General features: G+C 38.8%; 1 pseudogene; it reads left to right on the top strand.

Annotated features, from left to right (window-relative positions):
• Nucleotides 1-2,214: 2,214 nt before the first annotated feature.
• Nucleotides 2,215-3,340, top strand: LOC100355741 (NIF3-like protein 1 pseudogene; annotated as a pseudogene).
• The last annotated feature ends 15,376 nt before the right edge of the window (nt 3,341-18,716 follow it).

Below are 18,716 nucleotides of genomic sequence, written 5' to 3' on the forward strand. Positions count from 1 at the left end.
TAGCAAAAAGATATATTTGTTACATTTCAAATTAAAAATTAAGAGGAAATTTACTAAATACTTAGGAGATGTATTCTGAAACAGAACCTTTATGAGTCATAAAGATGATGTTGTGCATAATGTTTTAGTTCAAGGCTGGAAATAAACTCTCAATATGCTGCAGAGTCAAGAATTACCTAATGTTAAAACATAAACAGGGGCCAGTGCCATGGCTTAGTTGGTTAATCCTCCACCTGTGTGCCAATATCTCATATGGGCACTAGAACCCATATGGGTTCTAGTGCTGGTTTCTCCTCTTCCAGTCCAGCTTTCTGCTGTGGCCCAGGAAGGCAGTGGAGGATGGCCCAGGTGCTTGGGCCCCTGCACCTGCATGGAAGACCAGGAGTAAGCACCTGGCTCCTGGCTTCAGATCAGCACAGTGCCATCCATAGCTGCCATTTGGGGGCTGAACTAATAGAAGGAAGCCTTCTCTCTCTCACTGTCTAACTCTACCGGTGAAATTAAAAAAAAAAAAAACATAAACAGGTTGTTTAGGTTATTTTGCAATTGCTGAAACAGAATGATCTTTGATAGCTTTTTGGAGCCTGTACTTATATATAGATAAGACGAGAAGTGTGTTGAGGGCAGAATCTATTGTGTGGCCTTCAATAATTCTCTATGCATTTCTCTCAGTCTATTAATGTAGGTTGCACAGACACTTTTTAATGTTATATTTTCAGGGAAATCATTCTATTATACATTTGAATTTTAAGCTACTCAAATTAGTCTTAATTGAAGCCCTGAAACACTTACCAGTAACATAAATTATAGTCAGTGCCAAAGGCTATTCCCTAATCATTGCATTAATTGAATCTTTTGTCATGTCTAAAAAATATTTTTACCTTCAAGAGAAAGGGAGCTAGGTAGGATGAGACATATAGGTAGAGAGAACACTTTTTGCATCAATTCATTCCTCCACACCCACAGCAGTCAGACCTGAGCCAAGAGTGAATACAAGAGCCAGAAATATAGTCCCAGTCTCTCACAGGTGTGATAGAAGCCTAATTAATTGATTCTGGAAGTCACATCCAGGTACTGTAAAGTAGAACTAGGGTATCTTAATAGGCATCATAGGCCAGCACCGCAGCTCACTAGGCTAATCCTCAGCCTGTGGCACCAGTACTCCAGGTTCTAGTCCTAGTTGGGGTGCCGGTTCTGTCCTGGTTGCTCCTCTTGCAGTCCAGCTCTCTGCTGTAGCTCAGGAAGGCAGTGGAGGATGGTTCAAATGCTTGGGCCCCTGCACCCATGTGGGAGACCAGGAGGAAGCACCTGGCTCCTGGTTTCAGATTGGCACAGTGTGAGGACTGTAGTGGCCATTTGTGGGTGAACCAATGGGAGGAAAACCTTTCTCTCTATCTCTCTCTCCTACTGTCTAACTCTGCCTGTCAAAAAAAAATAGGCATCATAACCACTACACTAAATGCATAATGCCCATTCAAATATTTTTCTTTGTCATATTTGAAAGTACTATATATGATTTTCCCCTGGTAATTCCTCTGTTTCTATCAGAACTCCACTGATGGTTTCTTGTATTTTCCTCCTGAAACCATTTGCATTCTCCTTAACATTACCCATCTAGTTATTCCCTCTAATCTCCCATTCTTTCCAATCTCTGATACTGCCTGACTGATTTTGCCATCTGTAACCAGACATTCTCTTTCCAGTATGAACGTCTTCCATGACCTTTAGACTATAGTTTCTTCTCCATCTTGAATGCTTCTTGGTAGCTGTTCAAATAATACCTCACACTTGACTAATCTCAAATGAAACCTGCAGCATTCATTCTTTTTCATTTGTATATGGTAGTAGTACAAGCCAGCCATGAGTTAAATCAACATAACGGGATTTTTGTTGGATTACTCATTTTCTATCAGGTCTAATTTCAGATCTTTCTGTTTCTTTGTCTTTACATTTGTAATCTTGTTTTTTCATTACTTGATTTTATTTTTACACTAGGTGGACAGAAAGCAATCCTCCTTAATATAGTTGACAATTAGCTTCACTCAGAACATTTTTGGCAATGCACGTTAAAAAATTCATCTTACAAATTGTTCTGCAATCCAAATATACAACAACTTGAAAAATGATATTTAGAAAACAAAAGCCAATGTAAAAAGACAGATTAAAGGCTATGGAGATGTACCTGGACTCAAATTGAGTTTTGCCAATTGCTGTATGTTGTCATCTTGCTTACACCTGGTCCCCATGACAGTCTGGTTTATCCAATCTCTGAACTGCAATTCTTCCTGTTCCTTTATGGGTCTGAAGACTCTCATTTCCTCCTTGAATGACTTTGCATCCCTGTCTTCTGCTGAGAGTTGGGACAATGTTGGGTTGCTGGTGGAACCAAGCCCACCACAAACTATAAATGTACTCTTCCTGACCAATGACTTGACTGAGCAGGTGATGGAGGAGGCTCTGCATAAGAAGGCACATCTCATCTTTTCCTACCTTCCACCTATCTTCCTACACATAAAGCCTATTACCTGGATGTCCTGAGAGGAGCACCTGGTGTTCCGGGCTTTGGAGAACAGAGTTGGCATCTACTCTCTTCACACAGCCTATGATGCTGCACCCCAGGGATTGAAAAACTGGCTTTCCAAAGGTCTTGGAGCCTGCACATCCAGGTATATATATCCTTCCAAGCTATCCTGTAGAGGGAACCACTGAGTACAATTCAACATTAAGAATACCCAAGATATGGACAAAGTTGTGTCTGCAGTGAGAGAAGCTGAAGTTTTTCCTGTTATTTCTTTTTCTGCTAGGATTGATGAGGAGAAAAATAAGGATCAGCCTGAATTGTACTGAGGAGACTTTGATGCAGGTGGTGGCTCAGCTCTCTTAAAATGGATAACTTTACCAGAGAACTGAAATTCTGTCACTGCAGAAGCCTTTGCCCTACATACTGGAATGGGTGGATCATGCACCCTGGATGAATCTGTTGCCCTGGCAACCATAATTGAGCAAATCAAAAGAAACCTCAAACTAACTCATATTCAATTAGCTCTTGGGGTAGGAAGGACCTTAGCATCATGAGTCAAATCTGTGGCCCTGTGTGCTGGTTCTGGGAGCAGTGTCCTGCAGGGTGTGGAAGCAGACCTGTACCTCACAGGAGGGATGTTCCATCATGATGGTCTGGATGCTACTTCCCAAGGAATAAATGCCATCCTCTGTGAACACAGTAACAGTGAATGAGGCTTTCTTTCTGACCTTTGTGATATGCTGGGTGGGTGCCCACTTGGAGAATCAGATTAATATTATCCTGTCAGAAGCAGATAGGGATCTTCTTTGTGTGGTATAAGGCATACAGAAACATCAAGGTGATACAACCTACAGATTGCATCTCCACTCCTGTGGATGTGTAACATGAGTCAGTGGAGTCAATATATCTTTCTAGAAGAGTATCTTAAGATGTATGAGGATGCTTCAAAAAGTTCATGGAAATGTTTATTTTGAGAAAACTCCATAGATTTAAAAAATTCACAAAATAAAAACTTTTAACTCCATTTTCTGCAAACCTTTTGAACTGCCCTTATATTATCTTTCTAGTTTATCTGGTTCAACAAATGTTTTCTAGTTCATACTGATATAACTGAACTACTATAATGAAGAGCAAATATTAAGAAAGATCAACTAAAATCAGTTTACTAAAGTTTCTGGGGAAGTAACCAAGTAATTCTTTCCTTAGTTTAATTATAGTTGGGATATGTTAACCTAGATATCTCTGCCATTGGTTAGTTTTAAAATGTCCTTTAAAAACTTGGAATTGAACACCTATTTTTAGGCAGTAGCCAGTTTGGGATGATATGGTCTGTCTCTGTGTCCATGTTCTGTAGATCCACCTAAACTTCAGTCTTTCACCTCAGTTTTAGAATCAACATGAGATTTATTAGGAGGAATTTTTTTAAAAAAATATGATTGCTATTCATGTTACTATGTCTTTATTGCTTTTCGTTTTATAAAAATAAACCAAATTATGGAAAACATTATGTTGAGTGAAATAAGCCAATCCCGAAGGGACAAATACCACTTGTTCTCCTTGATAGGTGACAACTAACTGATCACCAAAAAGGAAACCTGTTAAACAGAAATGAACACTATGAGAAACGGTGACTTGATCAGCCCTCACCCTGACTTTTGATGAACAGCTTAATATGTTATCCCTCTTAGTATTTTTTTTGTTTGTTCTACTTAATACTTTTGGTTGAATGCTGTAATCAATACACAATTCTTCTTAAGTGCTGAAACTTAACTGAAAAGTGATCCCTGTTAAATATAAGAGTGGGAATAAGAGAGGGAAGAGATGTGCAATTCTGGACATGCTCAAGCTGACTTACCTCAAACAGTAGAGTTAGAAACATACCAGGGGATTCGAATTCAATCCCATCGAGGTGGCATGTACCAATGCCATCTCACTAGTCCCAGGGATCAATTTCTGTTCACAATTGATCGTAATGATAGGAATAAGAGCCAAAGGGATCACATAAACAAGACTAGTGTCTGCAAATCCTAGGTGATAGAATCAAAAAGGGAGAGAATGATCCAACATGGGAAGTGAGATACACAGCAGACCCATAGAATTGCAAATGTCCTAACAGCACTCTGGCCTCATAATCAGCCTTTAAGGCATGCAGATCTGGCTGAAAAGCCCATGAGAGTATTTCAGGCATGGAAAGGCAAGACGCTCTGGGAAAAAAAAAAAAAACACCTAAATGAAAGATCTCCATGAGTGAGATCCCAGTGGAAAGAATGGGTCATCAAAGAAGGAGGTACCTTTCTCTGAAGGGAGGAGAGAGCTTCCACTTTGACCATGGCCTTGTCTAAAAATGATCAGAGTCAGTGAACTCAGGGAGCTTCCATAGCCTTGGCAGCTCATGACAAGAGCCTAGGGTGATTACTGATGCCATAAACAAGAGTGTCAATTTGTTAAGTCAACAACAGGAGTCACTGTGCACTTACTCCTCATGTCGGATCTTTGTCCTTAGTGTGCTGTACATTGAGATTTAATGCTATAACTCGTACTCAAACAGTATTTTTCACTTTATGTTTCTGTGTGGGAGCAAACTGTTGAAATCTTTACTTAATGCATGCTAAACTGATCTTCTGTATATAAAGAGAATCGAAAATGAATCTTGATGTGAATGGAAGGGGAGAGGGAGTGGATAAGGGGAGGGTTGTGGGTGGGAGGGACGTTATGGGGGGGAGACCATTGTAATCAATATTCTGTACTTTGGAAATTTATATTCATTAAATAAAAGTTTAAAAAAAAATAAACCAAGTTATAACATTAGTCCAAGCCCTAATCCTTACCTGGCCCTAGCCCTAGCCTTAGTCCTAGCCCTAAGCCTAAACCTAATCCTAGACCTAAACTGATTCTGAATCTTAATACTAAGTCTATCCTTACACAAAGCATTAACCCTAAATTTGGGCCTCATCTTACCCATAACCTTACCTTAACTCTATACTTAGCCAAAATCCTAATTGTATCCCAACATGGTGTTTTAACCCAATCTAAACTCTAACACTAGCACGAATCCCATCCCTATCTTTAGCCTTAATAACTCAAGCATTAACCTTAATCCTAATCTGAGCCCCAACTCTAACCCTAACACTAATACCAAAACTTAAACTTAACCCTGCCTTAACCCTAACCCTAACCCTGGCCTAAAACCTATCCATAGTCCTAACTTTAACTATCACACTAGCTCTAACCATAGTCCTAACTCTGGCTCTAACTCTAAAATTTACCATAGAACTAAATATAACCCTAATCTTAAACTAATTTTAAATCTCACCCCAACACTAGTCCTACCTTTCTGCTTAGGCCTAACCCTAAAACAAACTAGCCTTCAGTGTGAACTTGACCATAGTCCTGATGCTAACTTTAATGCTATATCTAACACTAGCCTTAAACTAACCATCATACTAACCAAAGACTAAGCCTCATCCTAGTGAGGATGACCCTAACTTCAACTATAACTGTATAATATATATAAACACAGCTCTCTCTACATATTATATATATAGATATATAACCACATATAACCATATATATTTATAACTATATATATAAAATATATTATATATTATATATGTAAAATGTTTATAAAACCACAGCTCTAACTCTATCTCTAGCCCTAAACCTAAACTTATCCCTAATCCTAGCTCTATCCCTAGGCCTAACAATAGCCTTCACCCTATCTATAACTCTAATCACAAATCTAATGTAAATATAACCCCAGTCTTAGACCTAATCCTTATTCTAACCCTAAGGCTAAACATAACTCTATGTGTAGCCCTAACCCTAAACCTAGCCCTAACCATAACCCTAACCATGGCTTTTAATCTAACCTAGACCTAAGCCTAAACTTAACAGAACCCTAATCCTAAAACTAGCCCCAACTCTTGCTATAAGCCTAATACTAACACTGACACTAAATGTAAACCTAGCTCTAAATCTTACCCTAACCACAACCCTAACAATAGCCTTAATAATAATGCTCATGCTAAACCTTAACACCAATCCTAGCTCTCATCCTAGTCCTAATAATAACCCTAACACTCATCCTATATCTAGCCCTACACTTACTTCTAACCCTAAATGGCAGAATTTGCATTCACATGAACTGTCAGGGTTTATATACATTTGAATAACTGAAATACTCAGAGAAACAGAGAGCCCAAGCCCTTTTGTGTTTGAATGGTGCCATCATTAGTCACCAATTCTGAAAATATCCCATTTTCAAGCAAATTTTTGTTAAACTTCTAGGTGTCACTGTGGTGATACATGTGGAAGGCTTGTGGCTTAGTTTGAGAAAAAACCGCAACTTGGCAAAAAAAATTCAGAAAACATCAGTCAGTTATTGAAGTCTAATAGAGGCTTTATGAATAACTGCCACGGATTGGTCCTTCAGTCCTAGTGTAAAATTTGTAAAAGGAGGAAAACAGACAAAATGCTGAAAATGTATCATTTGACACATATTAAGTGGAAAAATCAAATATAGAAGGCAGATCAAATGAATTTTTATTGTCTACAAATAAAAAATGAGCTGAATGCCACAGTGGCTGTGCTTTATGATTAAAGATAATATCTGAGTAGTACTTGTGAAAATAAACTGCACCCTCTAAGCAAAGCCTGGAAAAGTGATGTTCACAGTCAAGCATTTAGATGTAATGGCTAAAACACTGCACAGAAAAAGAAAACCTTGGATTTGATCCCAAGTCCAGTTCTAGATAACTCTTCAAACCACAAAAGAGAAAACAGGCATTTTGCATTTTTCCCCATCAGAATAGTAGCAAAATATGCAGTCATGGGAGCAGGGAGGAAGGGGAAGACTGAGAAACAGCAAGCAAACCTAAATCTGTTTGTGATTTAATGGTGCTGTGACTTTGCACCTGTTCTCAAAACTGTCTATTTTAAAATAAGTTTATCTTTTTATCTTCTTGTGGTGCATTGGCTTTGGGAAGTGGGTTGGCATGGGGACACAGGAAGTCACCTGGACCATTGGCCACCTTGTGGGCTGCCTTAGATGCTGGAACTGAAGGCATCAAGATCAGCAATGGTGTCCAGCTCTGAGATTAGACCCAAGAATTCTGGAGCTGCCTGAGGTATCTCAGCTTCCAAGCAGGTCCTGGAGGCTGGGGGTGCCTCATCTTGCCAGGCTCTGCCAGATTTCCCCAGGTGCCAAAGTCTGTGCTACAGGATAGGGTGCTGATGCCTCCCTGGCCCCACTCCTGGCCTTCTCCTACCACTTGCCTCATAGCAAGCAGCGCTGGTTTCTTTAATGGATTCGCTATTGTGTACATGGCAGTTTAATTTTCTGACTTTGTGTTGACTCTGAAAACAGATGCGATGGAATTATAGAGATTTACTATATTTACCCAGAGTAAATGAAATGCTGTTTATAAAAATTCACCTGAGTGTTTATTTCAAATGCATAATTCAAGGTTTAGATGGTTTCATTTTTAGATGCTTAATTTTGGTAGCAACCACAATATTTTGACAAAAATATTTGTAGAAATTTCTTTCAACCATGAATTCATATAATACAAAGTGTGTGTTGTGACTGATGTTATCATTTGCTGCTCACACTTGTTTCCATTACAGAAAAGATTCCTTTTTTGCAACATTTTATGTTTTCAGGTGGGAATGCTGCTTTCATTTTATAACCACAATGCTTGGGGCAAGGGCCAGTAATGGGAGGAGTGAAGAAATGCTGAGATCCCTTTCAATGCCAGCTCAGTAAAATAGAATAAACAGGAAATCAGATGTCATTTAAGGAATTTTTTCCCAAATGTACAAGATTTTATTTATATAATATATTTTATTAGATTTATATAATTTTATGTTATATAATATTCACTATAATATTATATTATATAATATTTATTTTATTATATATATAAGAAAAGAACAAGCACTTGCCAAAAACAAATACCGTGCCAATTTTAAGTGATTTGGAGTGCTAGTTTGTTGTGTTTTATATCTCAGCATATCAATTATATTCTTTTGTATGCATCAAATATTACATAAGAATGTAAAATGGTCTTTACAAAACAGAAGTAAATATAAGAAGAGTAAACATTACTAATATGCAGCAGTACATATTTATTATTTGCAAATGGTTCAAAGCTTACAAGGCCCATTATTAATAGGATAACCACACATGTGAATTATGACTTAGCAACATAGAGTGTAAAGGAAGTGACATATTTATATTAAAATACACATGCAAATGCATAACAGTCTCTCTCAAGTGCTCAGCATAGACTGCTTCAGAAGCAGGAGGCATGAAGCTGTAGAAGTTTGAATGTACACAACATACGGAAATCTCTCAAGCATAAAAACTGCACCTAATTTGCCATAATAGTTTCTTTCTTCAAGTATTTGTATCTGAACTCAAGCAAAGAAAATAATGAACAACAATGATTTTCATACTATGAAAATATAAACAGTTTAACAGTTGCAAAAATCTTGAAAAACATGGAGTTTATGAGAATGAAAAATGTATTTCATAAAAAAGGCCATAGCAGATCTATTTCATTGTGGCTCTACTTTTTTTTTTTTTAATTTAATTAATTTTTTTTTTTAATTTAAGATCTCTCTCTCTTTTTCTTCCCTCTCCCTCTTTGTAACTCTGCCTTTCAATTAAATAATTAAACCAATCTTTAAAAAAAGATGGACAGATATGCTGCACATACCCAAAGGAATAGATACACAAAGGCAGAACATTGGATACATGCAATCTCCAAGTGCAGGATTTGACTGATATTGAACAATCAGTGGTAGGATGACAGCTGCACTGCAGTTATTTTCAGATCAGTGGCAACCCTCAGTTCCACAATGCAACTTGCAAAAGTTAGAAGTTAGAATTGTCTTTTCCCACTCAAGGATTACCTGAGCTAAGAGGGAGGATCTTCAAGCACATGTAGTCATCATTCAATTTCAAAGCCAGAGTTTTAGATGCTGAAGTTAATCTGAAAGATGTCAGACCCTTTTAGCTTCTTAGGGAACACACACTATATCTTTATTTTTTTAAGAAAGCTTTTATTTAATAAATATAAATTTCATAGGTACAATTATTGGAATATAGCAATTCTTTCCCCCATACCCACCCTCCCAACCCCAGGTTGTCCCACCTCCTACTGCCTCTCCCATCCTTCTTTGATGGCCCCTTCTTTCTACTGGGATCACACTCACAGAGATCCTTCATGTAGATCATTTTTTTGCCACAGTGTCTTGGCTTTCCGTGCCTGGAATGCTCTCATTGGGTTTTCAGCAGCTCTATGCTTTTTTATTTATTTATTTATTTATTTATTTATTTATTTGACAGGCAGAGTGGACAGTGAGAGAGAGAGACAGAGAGAAAGGTCTTCCTTTTGCCATTGGTTCACCCTCCAGTGGCCACTGCGGCCAGTGCGCTGCAGCCAGCAGACCGCGCTGATCTGATGGCAGGAGCCAGGTATTTCTCCTGGTCTCCCATGGGGTACAGGGCCCAAGGACTTGGGCCATCCTCCACTGCACTCCCTGGCCACAGCAGAGAGCTGGCCTTGAAGAGGAGCAACTGGGACAGAATCCGGCACCCCGACCGGGACTAGAACCCGGTGTGCCAGCACTGCAAGGCGGAGGATTAGCCTAATGAGCCACAGTGCCGGAAGCTCTATGTTTTTAAGAATTATTATTCTCGGGGCCAGCGCTGTGGCACAGTGGGTTAGTACCCTAGCTTGAAGCGTTGGCATCCCATAGGGGTGCTAATACAGGTCTCGACTGCTTCATTTCCAATACAACTCTCTGCTGTCGCCTGGGAAAGCAGTAGAAGATGACCCATGTCCTTGGGCCCCCACACCCATTGGGAGACCAGAGGAAGCTCCGGCTCCTGGCTTCAGATCAGCACAGCTCCAGCTGCAGCGGCCCTCTGGGGAGTGAACCAGTGGATAGAAGACCTTTCTCTGTGTTTCTCCTTCTTTTTTTTTTTTTTTTTTGACAGGCAGAGTGGACAGTGAGAGACAGAGAGAAAGGTCTTCCTTTGCTGTTGGTTCACCCTCCAATGGCCGCCACGGCTGGCTTGCTGCGGCCGGTGCACTGCGCTGATCCGATGGCATGAGCCAGGAGCCAGGTGCTTTTCCTGGTCTCCCATGGGGTGCAGGGCCCAAGCACCTGGGCCATCCTCCACTGCACTCCCTGGCCACAGCAGAGGGCTGGCCTGGAAGAGGGGCAACCGGGACAGAATCCGGCACCCCGACTGGGACTGGAACCCATTTTATGGATACCAATGTGTGCCATACCACATTTTTCAAGTGGAAATTCAAATAAAACTTTCAAATCTTTAATTACAAAATAAGGTTTCTTTCTGCTTTTTTTATTTTATTTTTAAGTAACTCAAAATTTAAATATAATTAAGAAATTTTATATTTGACTAGGGTAGAATTACCAAGTTGTTAAGTTTTTCAAACATTTTATGCTATCTATAAACCTAATCAAGATGATAAATAGTATACATAACACATATTTGGGATTTTGAAGAAGTCATTTTATTCTTTAGCTTTAGATGCGTATCATTTAGTACCTTGATCTGCCTTTTACTGCTGTATATTCACTTCATAGTTTAAAAGCTTTGAAGTATTGCCAATATAATTTGTAACCATTATTTAAGGATTAGAAAACACAGATAAAGTAAAATTAGATTGTGTATGATTACGTCACTCAACAATGATGACTGTGAAAGGCTGCCTTTACGATTTGTCTCAAATATCCTTTTCCTTTACTCCTTAACTCATTCCAGTAATTTCCACTCCCCTGACCATTCAAAATTTGTTCTCTCCAGGTTGACAGTGATTTTTATAAAATTAGAGATCATTTCTTCAATGTCATTTAATGTAACCTGTCAGTAGTATTGTTCTCAACGGAACACTCTTCTCCAAAATAGCTTCCTCATTTTTCTTCCAAAATATTTGCATCCAAGGAGTGATTTTAGCTCATTTGTCAAATGTTAGTTGGTTGTCAATGTGTGTTTTCCATTCTGGGGTTTCTATTCTGTCCCATTTGTTTACATGTCTATTTTTGTTCCAGTACTAGGCTGTTTTGATTACAGCAGACCTCTATTATGTCTTGGAATCTTGTATTCTGATGCCTGCAGCTTCATTTCTGCTTAAGATTGAGTAATTGGGATCTTCCTTCTTTTCTTATGAACTTTGAAATCAGTTTTTTCTACAATTGTGAAGAATGTCCTTGGACATTTTGATGATATTACTTTTTCTGTTCTATGAATATGAGATATTTTTCCCATTTTTATGTCCTTTGGTTTTTTTTTTTTTTGATAGGCAGAATGGACAGTGAGAGAGAGAGAGAGAGAGAGACAGAGAGAAAGGTATTGCTTTTGCCATTGGTTCACCCTCCAATGGCCACCATGGCCAGCGCGCTGCGGCCAGCGCACCACACTGATCCGATGGCAGGAGCCTGGTACTTCTCCTGGTCTCCCATGGGGTGCAGGGCCCAAGCACTTGGGCCATCCTCCACTGCACTCCCTTGCCACAGCAGACAGCTGGCCTGGAAGAGGGGCAACCAGGACAGAATCCAGCACCCCAACCGGTACTAGAACCTGGTGTGCCGGCGCCGCAAGGCGGAGGATTAGCTTAGTGAGCCGTGGCGCTGCCCTTGTCCTTTGTTTCTTTAATTAAGGTTTTGTATTTTCATCGTAGTGATCTTTCACATTCATGATTAAATTTATCCCAAGGGTCTTTTTTTTTTTTTAGCTATTGCAAATGGGCCTAATCTTACAGTTCTTTCTCAGGCAGAGAATTGTTCATGTATAAGAATGACACTGGTTTGTGTCTGTTGATCTTACATCCTGCAAATTTTCTTAATTCACTTATGAGATCTAATAGTCTCTTAGTGGAGTCTTTTGGTTCCTGTATACAAAGGACTATATTATCTCCAAACAGGGATAATTGGAATTCCTCCTTTCCAATTTGTATTACTTTTTTTTTTTTTTGCCTAATGCCTGACTAAAACTTCCAGAAGTATACTGAAAAAATAATAATGAAAATGGTCATCTTTGGTTCCAGACTTAGTGAAATCCTTCACAGCTTTTCCTCATTCTATATGATGACGCCTGTGGTTTAGTCATATATTGCTTTGAATGTGTCAATGTATGCTTCTTCTATCCCAAATGTTAAGGGTTTTTATCATGAAAGGATGTCATTTTATCAAATGGTTCTCTGCATCTATCAGAAAATCAAATGGCTTTATCTTTCATTTTATTGATGTTTTTAACTTTTATTTAATGAATATAAATTTCCAACGTACAGCTTATCGATTACAATGACTTCCCCCCTATAACGTCCCTCCCACCCGCAACCCTCCCCTTTCCCAACTCCCTCTCCCCTTCCATTCACATCAAGCTTCATTTTCGATTTTCTTTATATCCAGAAGATCAGTTTAGCATACATTAAGTAAAAATTTCAACAGTTTGCTCCCACACAGAAACATAAAGTGAAAAATAATAGATGATTTTTTAAATGATGATGAAATCAGATCACACGAATTGTCATGGTTAATCCCAGTGAGAGTCAAGTTGGGAATTGATAATTTCTTTTTTTTTTACAGAAGATCAGTTTAATATATATTAAGTAAAGATTTCAACAGTTTGCACCCCATAGAAACACAGTGTGAAATATACTGTTTGAGTACTCATTATAGCATTAAATCTCAATGTACAGCACATTAAGGACAGAGATGCTACATGAGGAGTAAGTGCACAGTGACTCCTATTGTTGATTTTACAAATTGACACTCCTGTTTATGGCATCAGTAATCTCCCTATGCTCCAGTCATGAGTTTCCAAGGCTATGGAAGCCCCTTGAGTTCTCTGACTCTTATCTTGTTTAGACAATATCATAGTCAAAGTGGAAGTTCTCTCCTCCCTAAAGAGAAAGGTACCTCCTTCTTTGAAGACCTGTTCTTTCCACTGGGATCTCACTCACAGAGATCTTTCAGTTAGGTTTTTTATTTTTATTTTTATTTTTACTTTTTTGCCAGAGTGTCTTGGCTTTCCATGCCTGAAATACTCTCGTGGGCTCTTCAGCCAGATCCGAATGTCTTTAGGGCTGATTCTGAGGCCAGAGTGCTGCTGTTTAGGACATCTACCATTTTATGAGTCTGCTGTGTATCTCGCTTCCCATGTTGGATCACTCTCCCCTTTATTTATTCTATCGGTTAGTGTTAGCAGGTACTAGACTTGTTTATGTGATCCCTTTGACTCTTAGTCCTTTCATTATGATCAATTGTGAACAGAAATTGATCACTGGGTCTAGGGAGATGGCATTGGTACCAGCCACCTTGATGGGATTGAATTGGAGTCCTCTGGTATGTTTCTAACTCTACCATTTGGGGCAAGTCAGCTTGAGCATGTCCAGAATTGCACATCTCTTCCCTCTCTTATTCCCATTCTTATGTTTACCAGGGATCACATTTCAGTTAAATTTCAACACTTAAAAATAACTGTGTATTAATTACAGAATTAAACCAGTCATATTAAGTAGAATAGACAAAAAACTACTAAGAGGGATAATGTATTAAGTTGTTCATTAACAGTCAGGGCTATGCTGATCAAGTCACCGTTTCTCATAGTGTTCATTTCACTTCAACAGGTTTCCTTTTTTGTGTTCAGTCAGTTGTCACCAATCAGGGAGATCATATGATATTTGTCCCTTTGGGACTGGCTTATTTCACTCAGCATGTTGTGTTCCAGATTCCTCCATTTTTTGCAAATGACTGGATTTCATTGTTTCTTCCTGCGGTATAGTATTCTAAAGAGTACATATCCCATAATTTCTTTATCCAGTGTACCGTTGATGGGCATTTAGGTTGGTTCCAGGTCTTGGCTATTGTGAATTGTGCTGCAATAAACATTAGGGTGCAGACCGCTTTTTTGTTTGCCAGTTTAATTTCCTTTGGGTAAATTCCAAGGAGTGGGATGGCTGGGTTGAACGGTATGGTTATATTCAGGTTTCTGAGGAATCTCCAGACTGACTTCCATAGTGGCTTGACCAGTTTGCATTCCCACCAACAGTGGGTTAGTGTCCACTTTCCCCCACATCCTCTCCAGCATCTGATGTTGGTAGATTTCTGTATGTGAGCCATTCTAAGCGGAGTGAGGTGAAACCTCATTGTGGTTTTGATTTGCATTTCCCTGATTGCTAGTGATCTTGAACATTTTTTCATGTGTCTGTTGGCCATTTGGATTTCCTCTTTTGAAAAATGTCTCTTGAGGTCCTTGGCCCATCTCTTAAGTGGGTTGTTGGTTTTGTTTTTGTGGAGTTTCTTGATCTCTTTGTAGATTCTGGTTATTAACCCTTTATCTGTTGCATAGTTTGCAAATATTTTTTCCCATTCTGTTGGTTGTCTCTTCACTCTCCTGACTGTTTCTTTTGCAGTACATAAACTTCTCAATTGGATGCAATCCCAATAGTTGATTTTGGCTTTGACTGCCTGTGCCTCCCGGGTCTTTTCCAGAAAGTCTTTGCCTGTGCCAATATCTTGAAGGGTTTCTCCAATGTTCTCTAATAACTTGATGGTATCAGGTCATAGATTTAGGTCTTTAATCCATGTTGAGTGGATTTTTGTGTAAGGTGTAAGGTAGGGGTCTTGCTTCATGCTTCTGCACGTGGAAATCCAGTTTTCCCAGCACCATTTATTGAATAGACTGTCCTTGCTCCAGGAATTAGTTTTAGATCCTTGATCAAATATAAGTTGGCTGTAGATGTTTGGGTTGATTTCTGGTGTTTCAATTCTGTTCCATTGGTCTATCCATCTGTTTCTGTACCACTACCATGCTGTTTTGATAACAACTGCCCTGTAGTATGTCCTGAAATCTGGTATTGTGATGCCTCCGGCTTTGTTTTTGTTGTACAAGATTGCTTTAGCTATTCGAGGTCTCTTGTGCCTCCATATGAATTTCAGCATCATTTTTTCTAGATCTGAGAAGAATGTCTTTGATATCCTGATTGGAATTGCATTGAATCTATAAATTGCTTTTGGGAGAATGGACATTTGGATGATGTTGATTTTTCCAATCCATGAGCATGGAAGATTTTTCTATTTTTTGGTATCCTGTTCTATTTCTTTCTTTAAGATTTTGTAATTCTCATCGAAGAGATCTTTAACGTCCTTGGTTAAGTATATTCCAAGGTATTTGATTGTTTTTGTAGCTATTGTGAATGGGATTGATCTTAGAAGTTCTTTCTCAGCCATGGCATTGCTTGTGTATACAAAGGCTGTTGATTTTTGTGCATTGATTTTATATCCTGCCACTGTGCCAAACTCCTCTATGAGTTCCAATAGTCTCTTAGTAGAGTTCTTTGGATCCTCTACGCAAAGAATCCTATCGTCTGCAAAGTAGGATAGTTTGACTTCTTCCTTCTCAATTTGTATTCCTTTAATTTCTTTTTCTTGTCTGATGGCTCTGGCTAAACTTCCAGAAGTATGTTAAATAGCAGAAGTACAGAATATTGATTACAATGGCTTCCCCCCCCATAATGTCTCTCCAACCAGCAACCCTCACCTTATCTACTCCCTCTCCCCTTCCATTCACATCAAGATTCATTTTCAATTCTCTTTATATACAGAAGATCAGTTTAGCATACATTAAGTAAAGATTTCAACAGTTTGCTCCCACACAGAAACATAAAGTGAAAAATACTGCTTGAGTACTAGTTATAGCATTAAATCTCAATGTACAGCACACTAAGGACAAAGATCCGACATGAGGAGTAAGTGCACAGTGACTCCTGTTGTTGACTTAACAAATTGACACTCTTGTTTATGGCATCAGTAATCACCCTAGGCTCTTGTCATGAGCTGCCAAGGCTATGGAAGCCCCCTGAGTTCACTGACTCTGATCATTTTTAGACAAGGCCATGGTCAAAGTGGAAGTTCTCTCCTCCCTTCAGAGAAAGGTACCTCCTTCTTTGATGACCCATTCTTTCCACTGGGATCTCACTCACGGAGATCTTTCATTTAGGTTTTTTTTCCCCCAGAGCGTCTTGGCTTTCCATGCCTGAAATACTCTCATGAGCTTTTCAGCCAGATCCGCATGCCTTAAGGGCTGATTCTGAGGCCAGAGTGCTGTTAGGACATCTGCCATTCTATGGGTCTGCTGTGTATCTCACTTCCCATGTTGGATCATTCTCTCCCTTTTTGATTCTATCACCTAGGATTTGCAGACACTAGTCTTGTTTATGTGATCCCTTTGGCTCTTATTCCTATCATTACGATCAATTGTGAACAGAAATTGATCCCTGGGACTAGTGAGATGGCATTGGTACATGCCACCTCGATGGGATTGAATTCGAATCCCCTGGTATGTTTCTAACTCTACTGTTTGAGGTAAGTCAGCTTGAGCATGTCCAGAATTGCACATCTCTTCCCTCTCTTATTCCCACTCTTATATTTAACAGGGATCACTTTTCAGTTAAGTTTCAGCACTTAAGAAGAATTGTGTATTGATTACAGCATTCAACCAAAAGTATTAAGTAGAACAAACAAAAAAAAATACTAAGAGGGATAACATATTAAGCTGCTCATCAACAGTCAGGGTGAGGGCTGATCAAATCACCATTTCTCATAGTGTTCATTTCTGTTTAACAGGTTTCCTTTTTGGTGATCAGTTAGTTGTCACCTATCAAGGAGAACAAGTGGTATTTGTCCATTTGGGTTTGGCTTATTTCACTCAACATAATGTTTTCCAAATTCCTAACAGGGATCACTTTTCCGTTAAAATTTAAACACCTAAGAATAATTGTGTGTTAATTACAGAGTTCAACCAATGGTACTAGAACAAAAAAAAATACTAAAATGGATAAAGTATTACATTGTACATCAACTGTTAGGACAAGACCTGATCAAGTCACTGTTTCTCATAGTGTCCATTTCATTTCAACAAGTTTCCCCTTTGGTGCTCAGTTAGTTGTTGCCAATCAGGGAGAACATATGATATTTGTCCCTTTGGGACTGGCTTATTTCACTCAGCATGTTTTCCAAATTCCTCCATCTTTTTGCAAATGACTGGGTTTCGTTGTTTTTGACTGCTGTATAGTATTCTATAGAGTATATGTCCCATAATTTCTTTTCCAGTCTACTGTTGCTGGGCATTTGCGTTGGTTCCAGGTCTTAGCTATTGTGAATTGAGCTGCAGTAAACATTAGGGTACAGACTGCTTTTTTGTTTGCCAATTTAATTTCCTTTTGGTTCCTAGGGGTTCTATGAGCTTCCTGTACTAGGATGTCTCTGTTCTTCTCCAAACCCGGAAAGTTCTCTGCTAGTATCTCACTAAAAAGGCCTTCTAATCCTTTCTCTCTGTCCATGCCTTCAGGAACTCCTAGAACTCCAATGTTGATTTTTTTAATAGTATTCTGTAGATTTCCAACAATATTTTTTAGATTTCTAATTTCCTCTTCTTTTCTTTGGTTTGACTGTATGTTTTCCTGTGCTCTGTCTTCTAAGTCCGATATTCTCTCTTCTGCTTCACCCATTTTGTTTTTAAGGCTCTCTAATGTGTTTGTCATTTGATCTATTGAGCTCTTCATTTCATTTTGATTTCTCTTCACTATCACACTTTCCTGTTCTACTAGTTTCTGCGTTTCATTTTGATTCTTCCTTAAAATTTCATTTTCACGAGAGAGATTTTCAATCCTGTCCAATGATTTCTGTAGTTCAAGGATTTGCTTTTGAAAACTTCTAAATGTTCTTATCATACATTTTTTGAAATCTGTATCTTGCATTTCCTCTATCTCATCATCTTCATAATCTTGGCTTGGGGTGTTTTGTTTATTTGGAGGCATCATAGTATCATCGTTGATCTTGTGCCCTCAATTTTTGTGTTTATTGCTTGGCATAGCTAATTCTTCTTCTCCGACTGTGCGTTTGTTTTTTTTTTTACTTTTTTATTTTTTTATTTTATACTATGTCTGTGTAAAGTGAACTGCCTGCTGTTGGAGGAGCCTTGGAGGCTTGAGATGGGTGTGGCCTGAGAGCTCTGCTTGGTTCTTCCGGGTCATGGGTGTGCAAAGGTGACACCCTCAGGTTATGCGTGGTAAATCTCTCTCTTTTTATTTATTTTATTTTATTTATTCAGGAGGTAAGTAATACCTCACCGCACGGCTGTGCAGAATTGATGGTA

The sequence above is a fragment of the Oryctolagus cuniculus genome, chromosome 1 (assembly GCF_051225735.1).
Source record: "Oryctolagus cuniculus isolate XC-2025 breed Fujian yellow rabbit chromosome 1, ASM5122573v1, whole genome shotgun sequence".
Taxonomy (NCBI): domain Eukaryota; kingdom Metazoa; phylum Chordata; class Mammalia; order Lagomorpha; family Leporidae; genus Oryctolagus; species Oryctolagus cuniculus.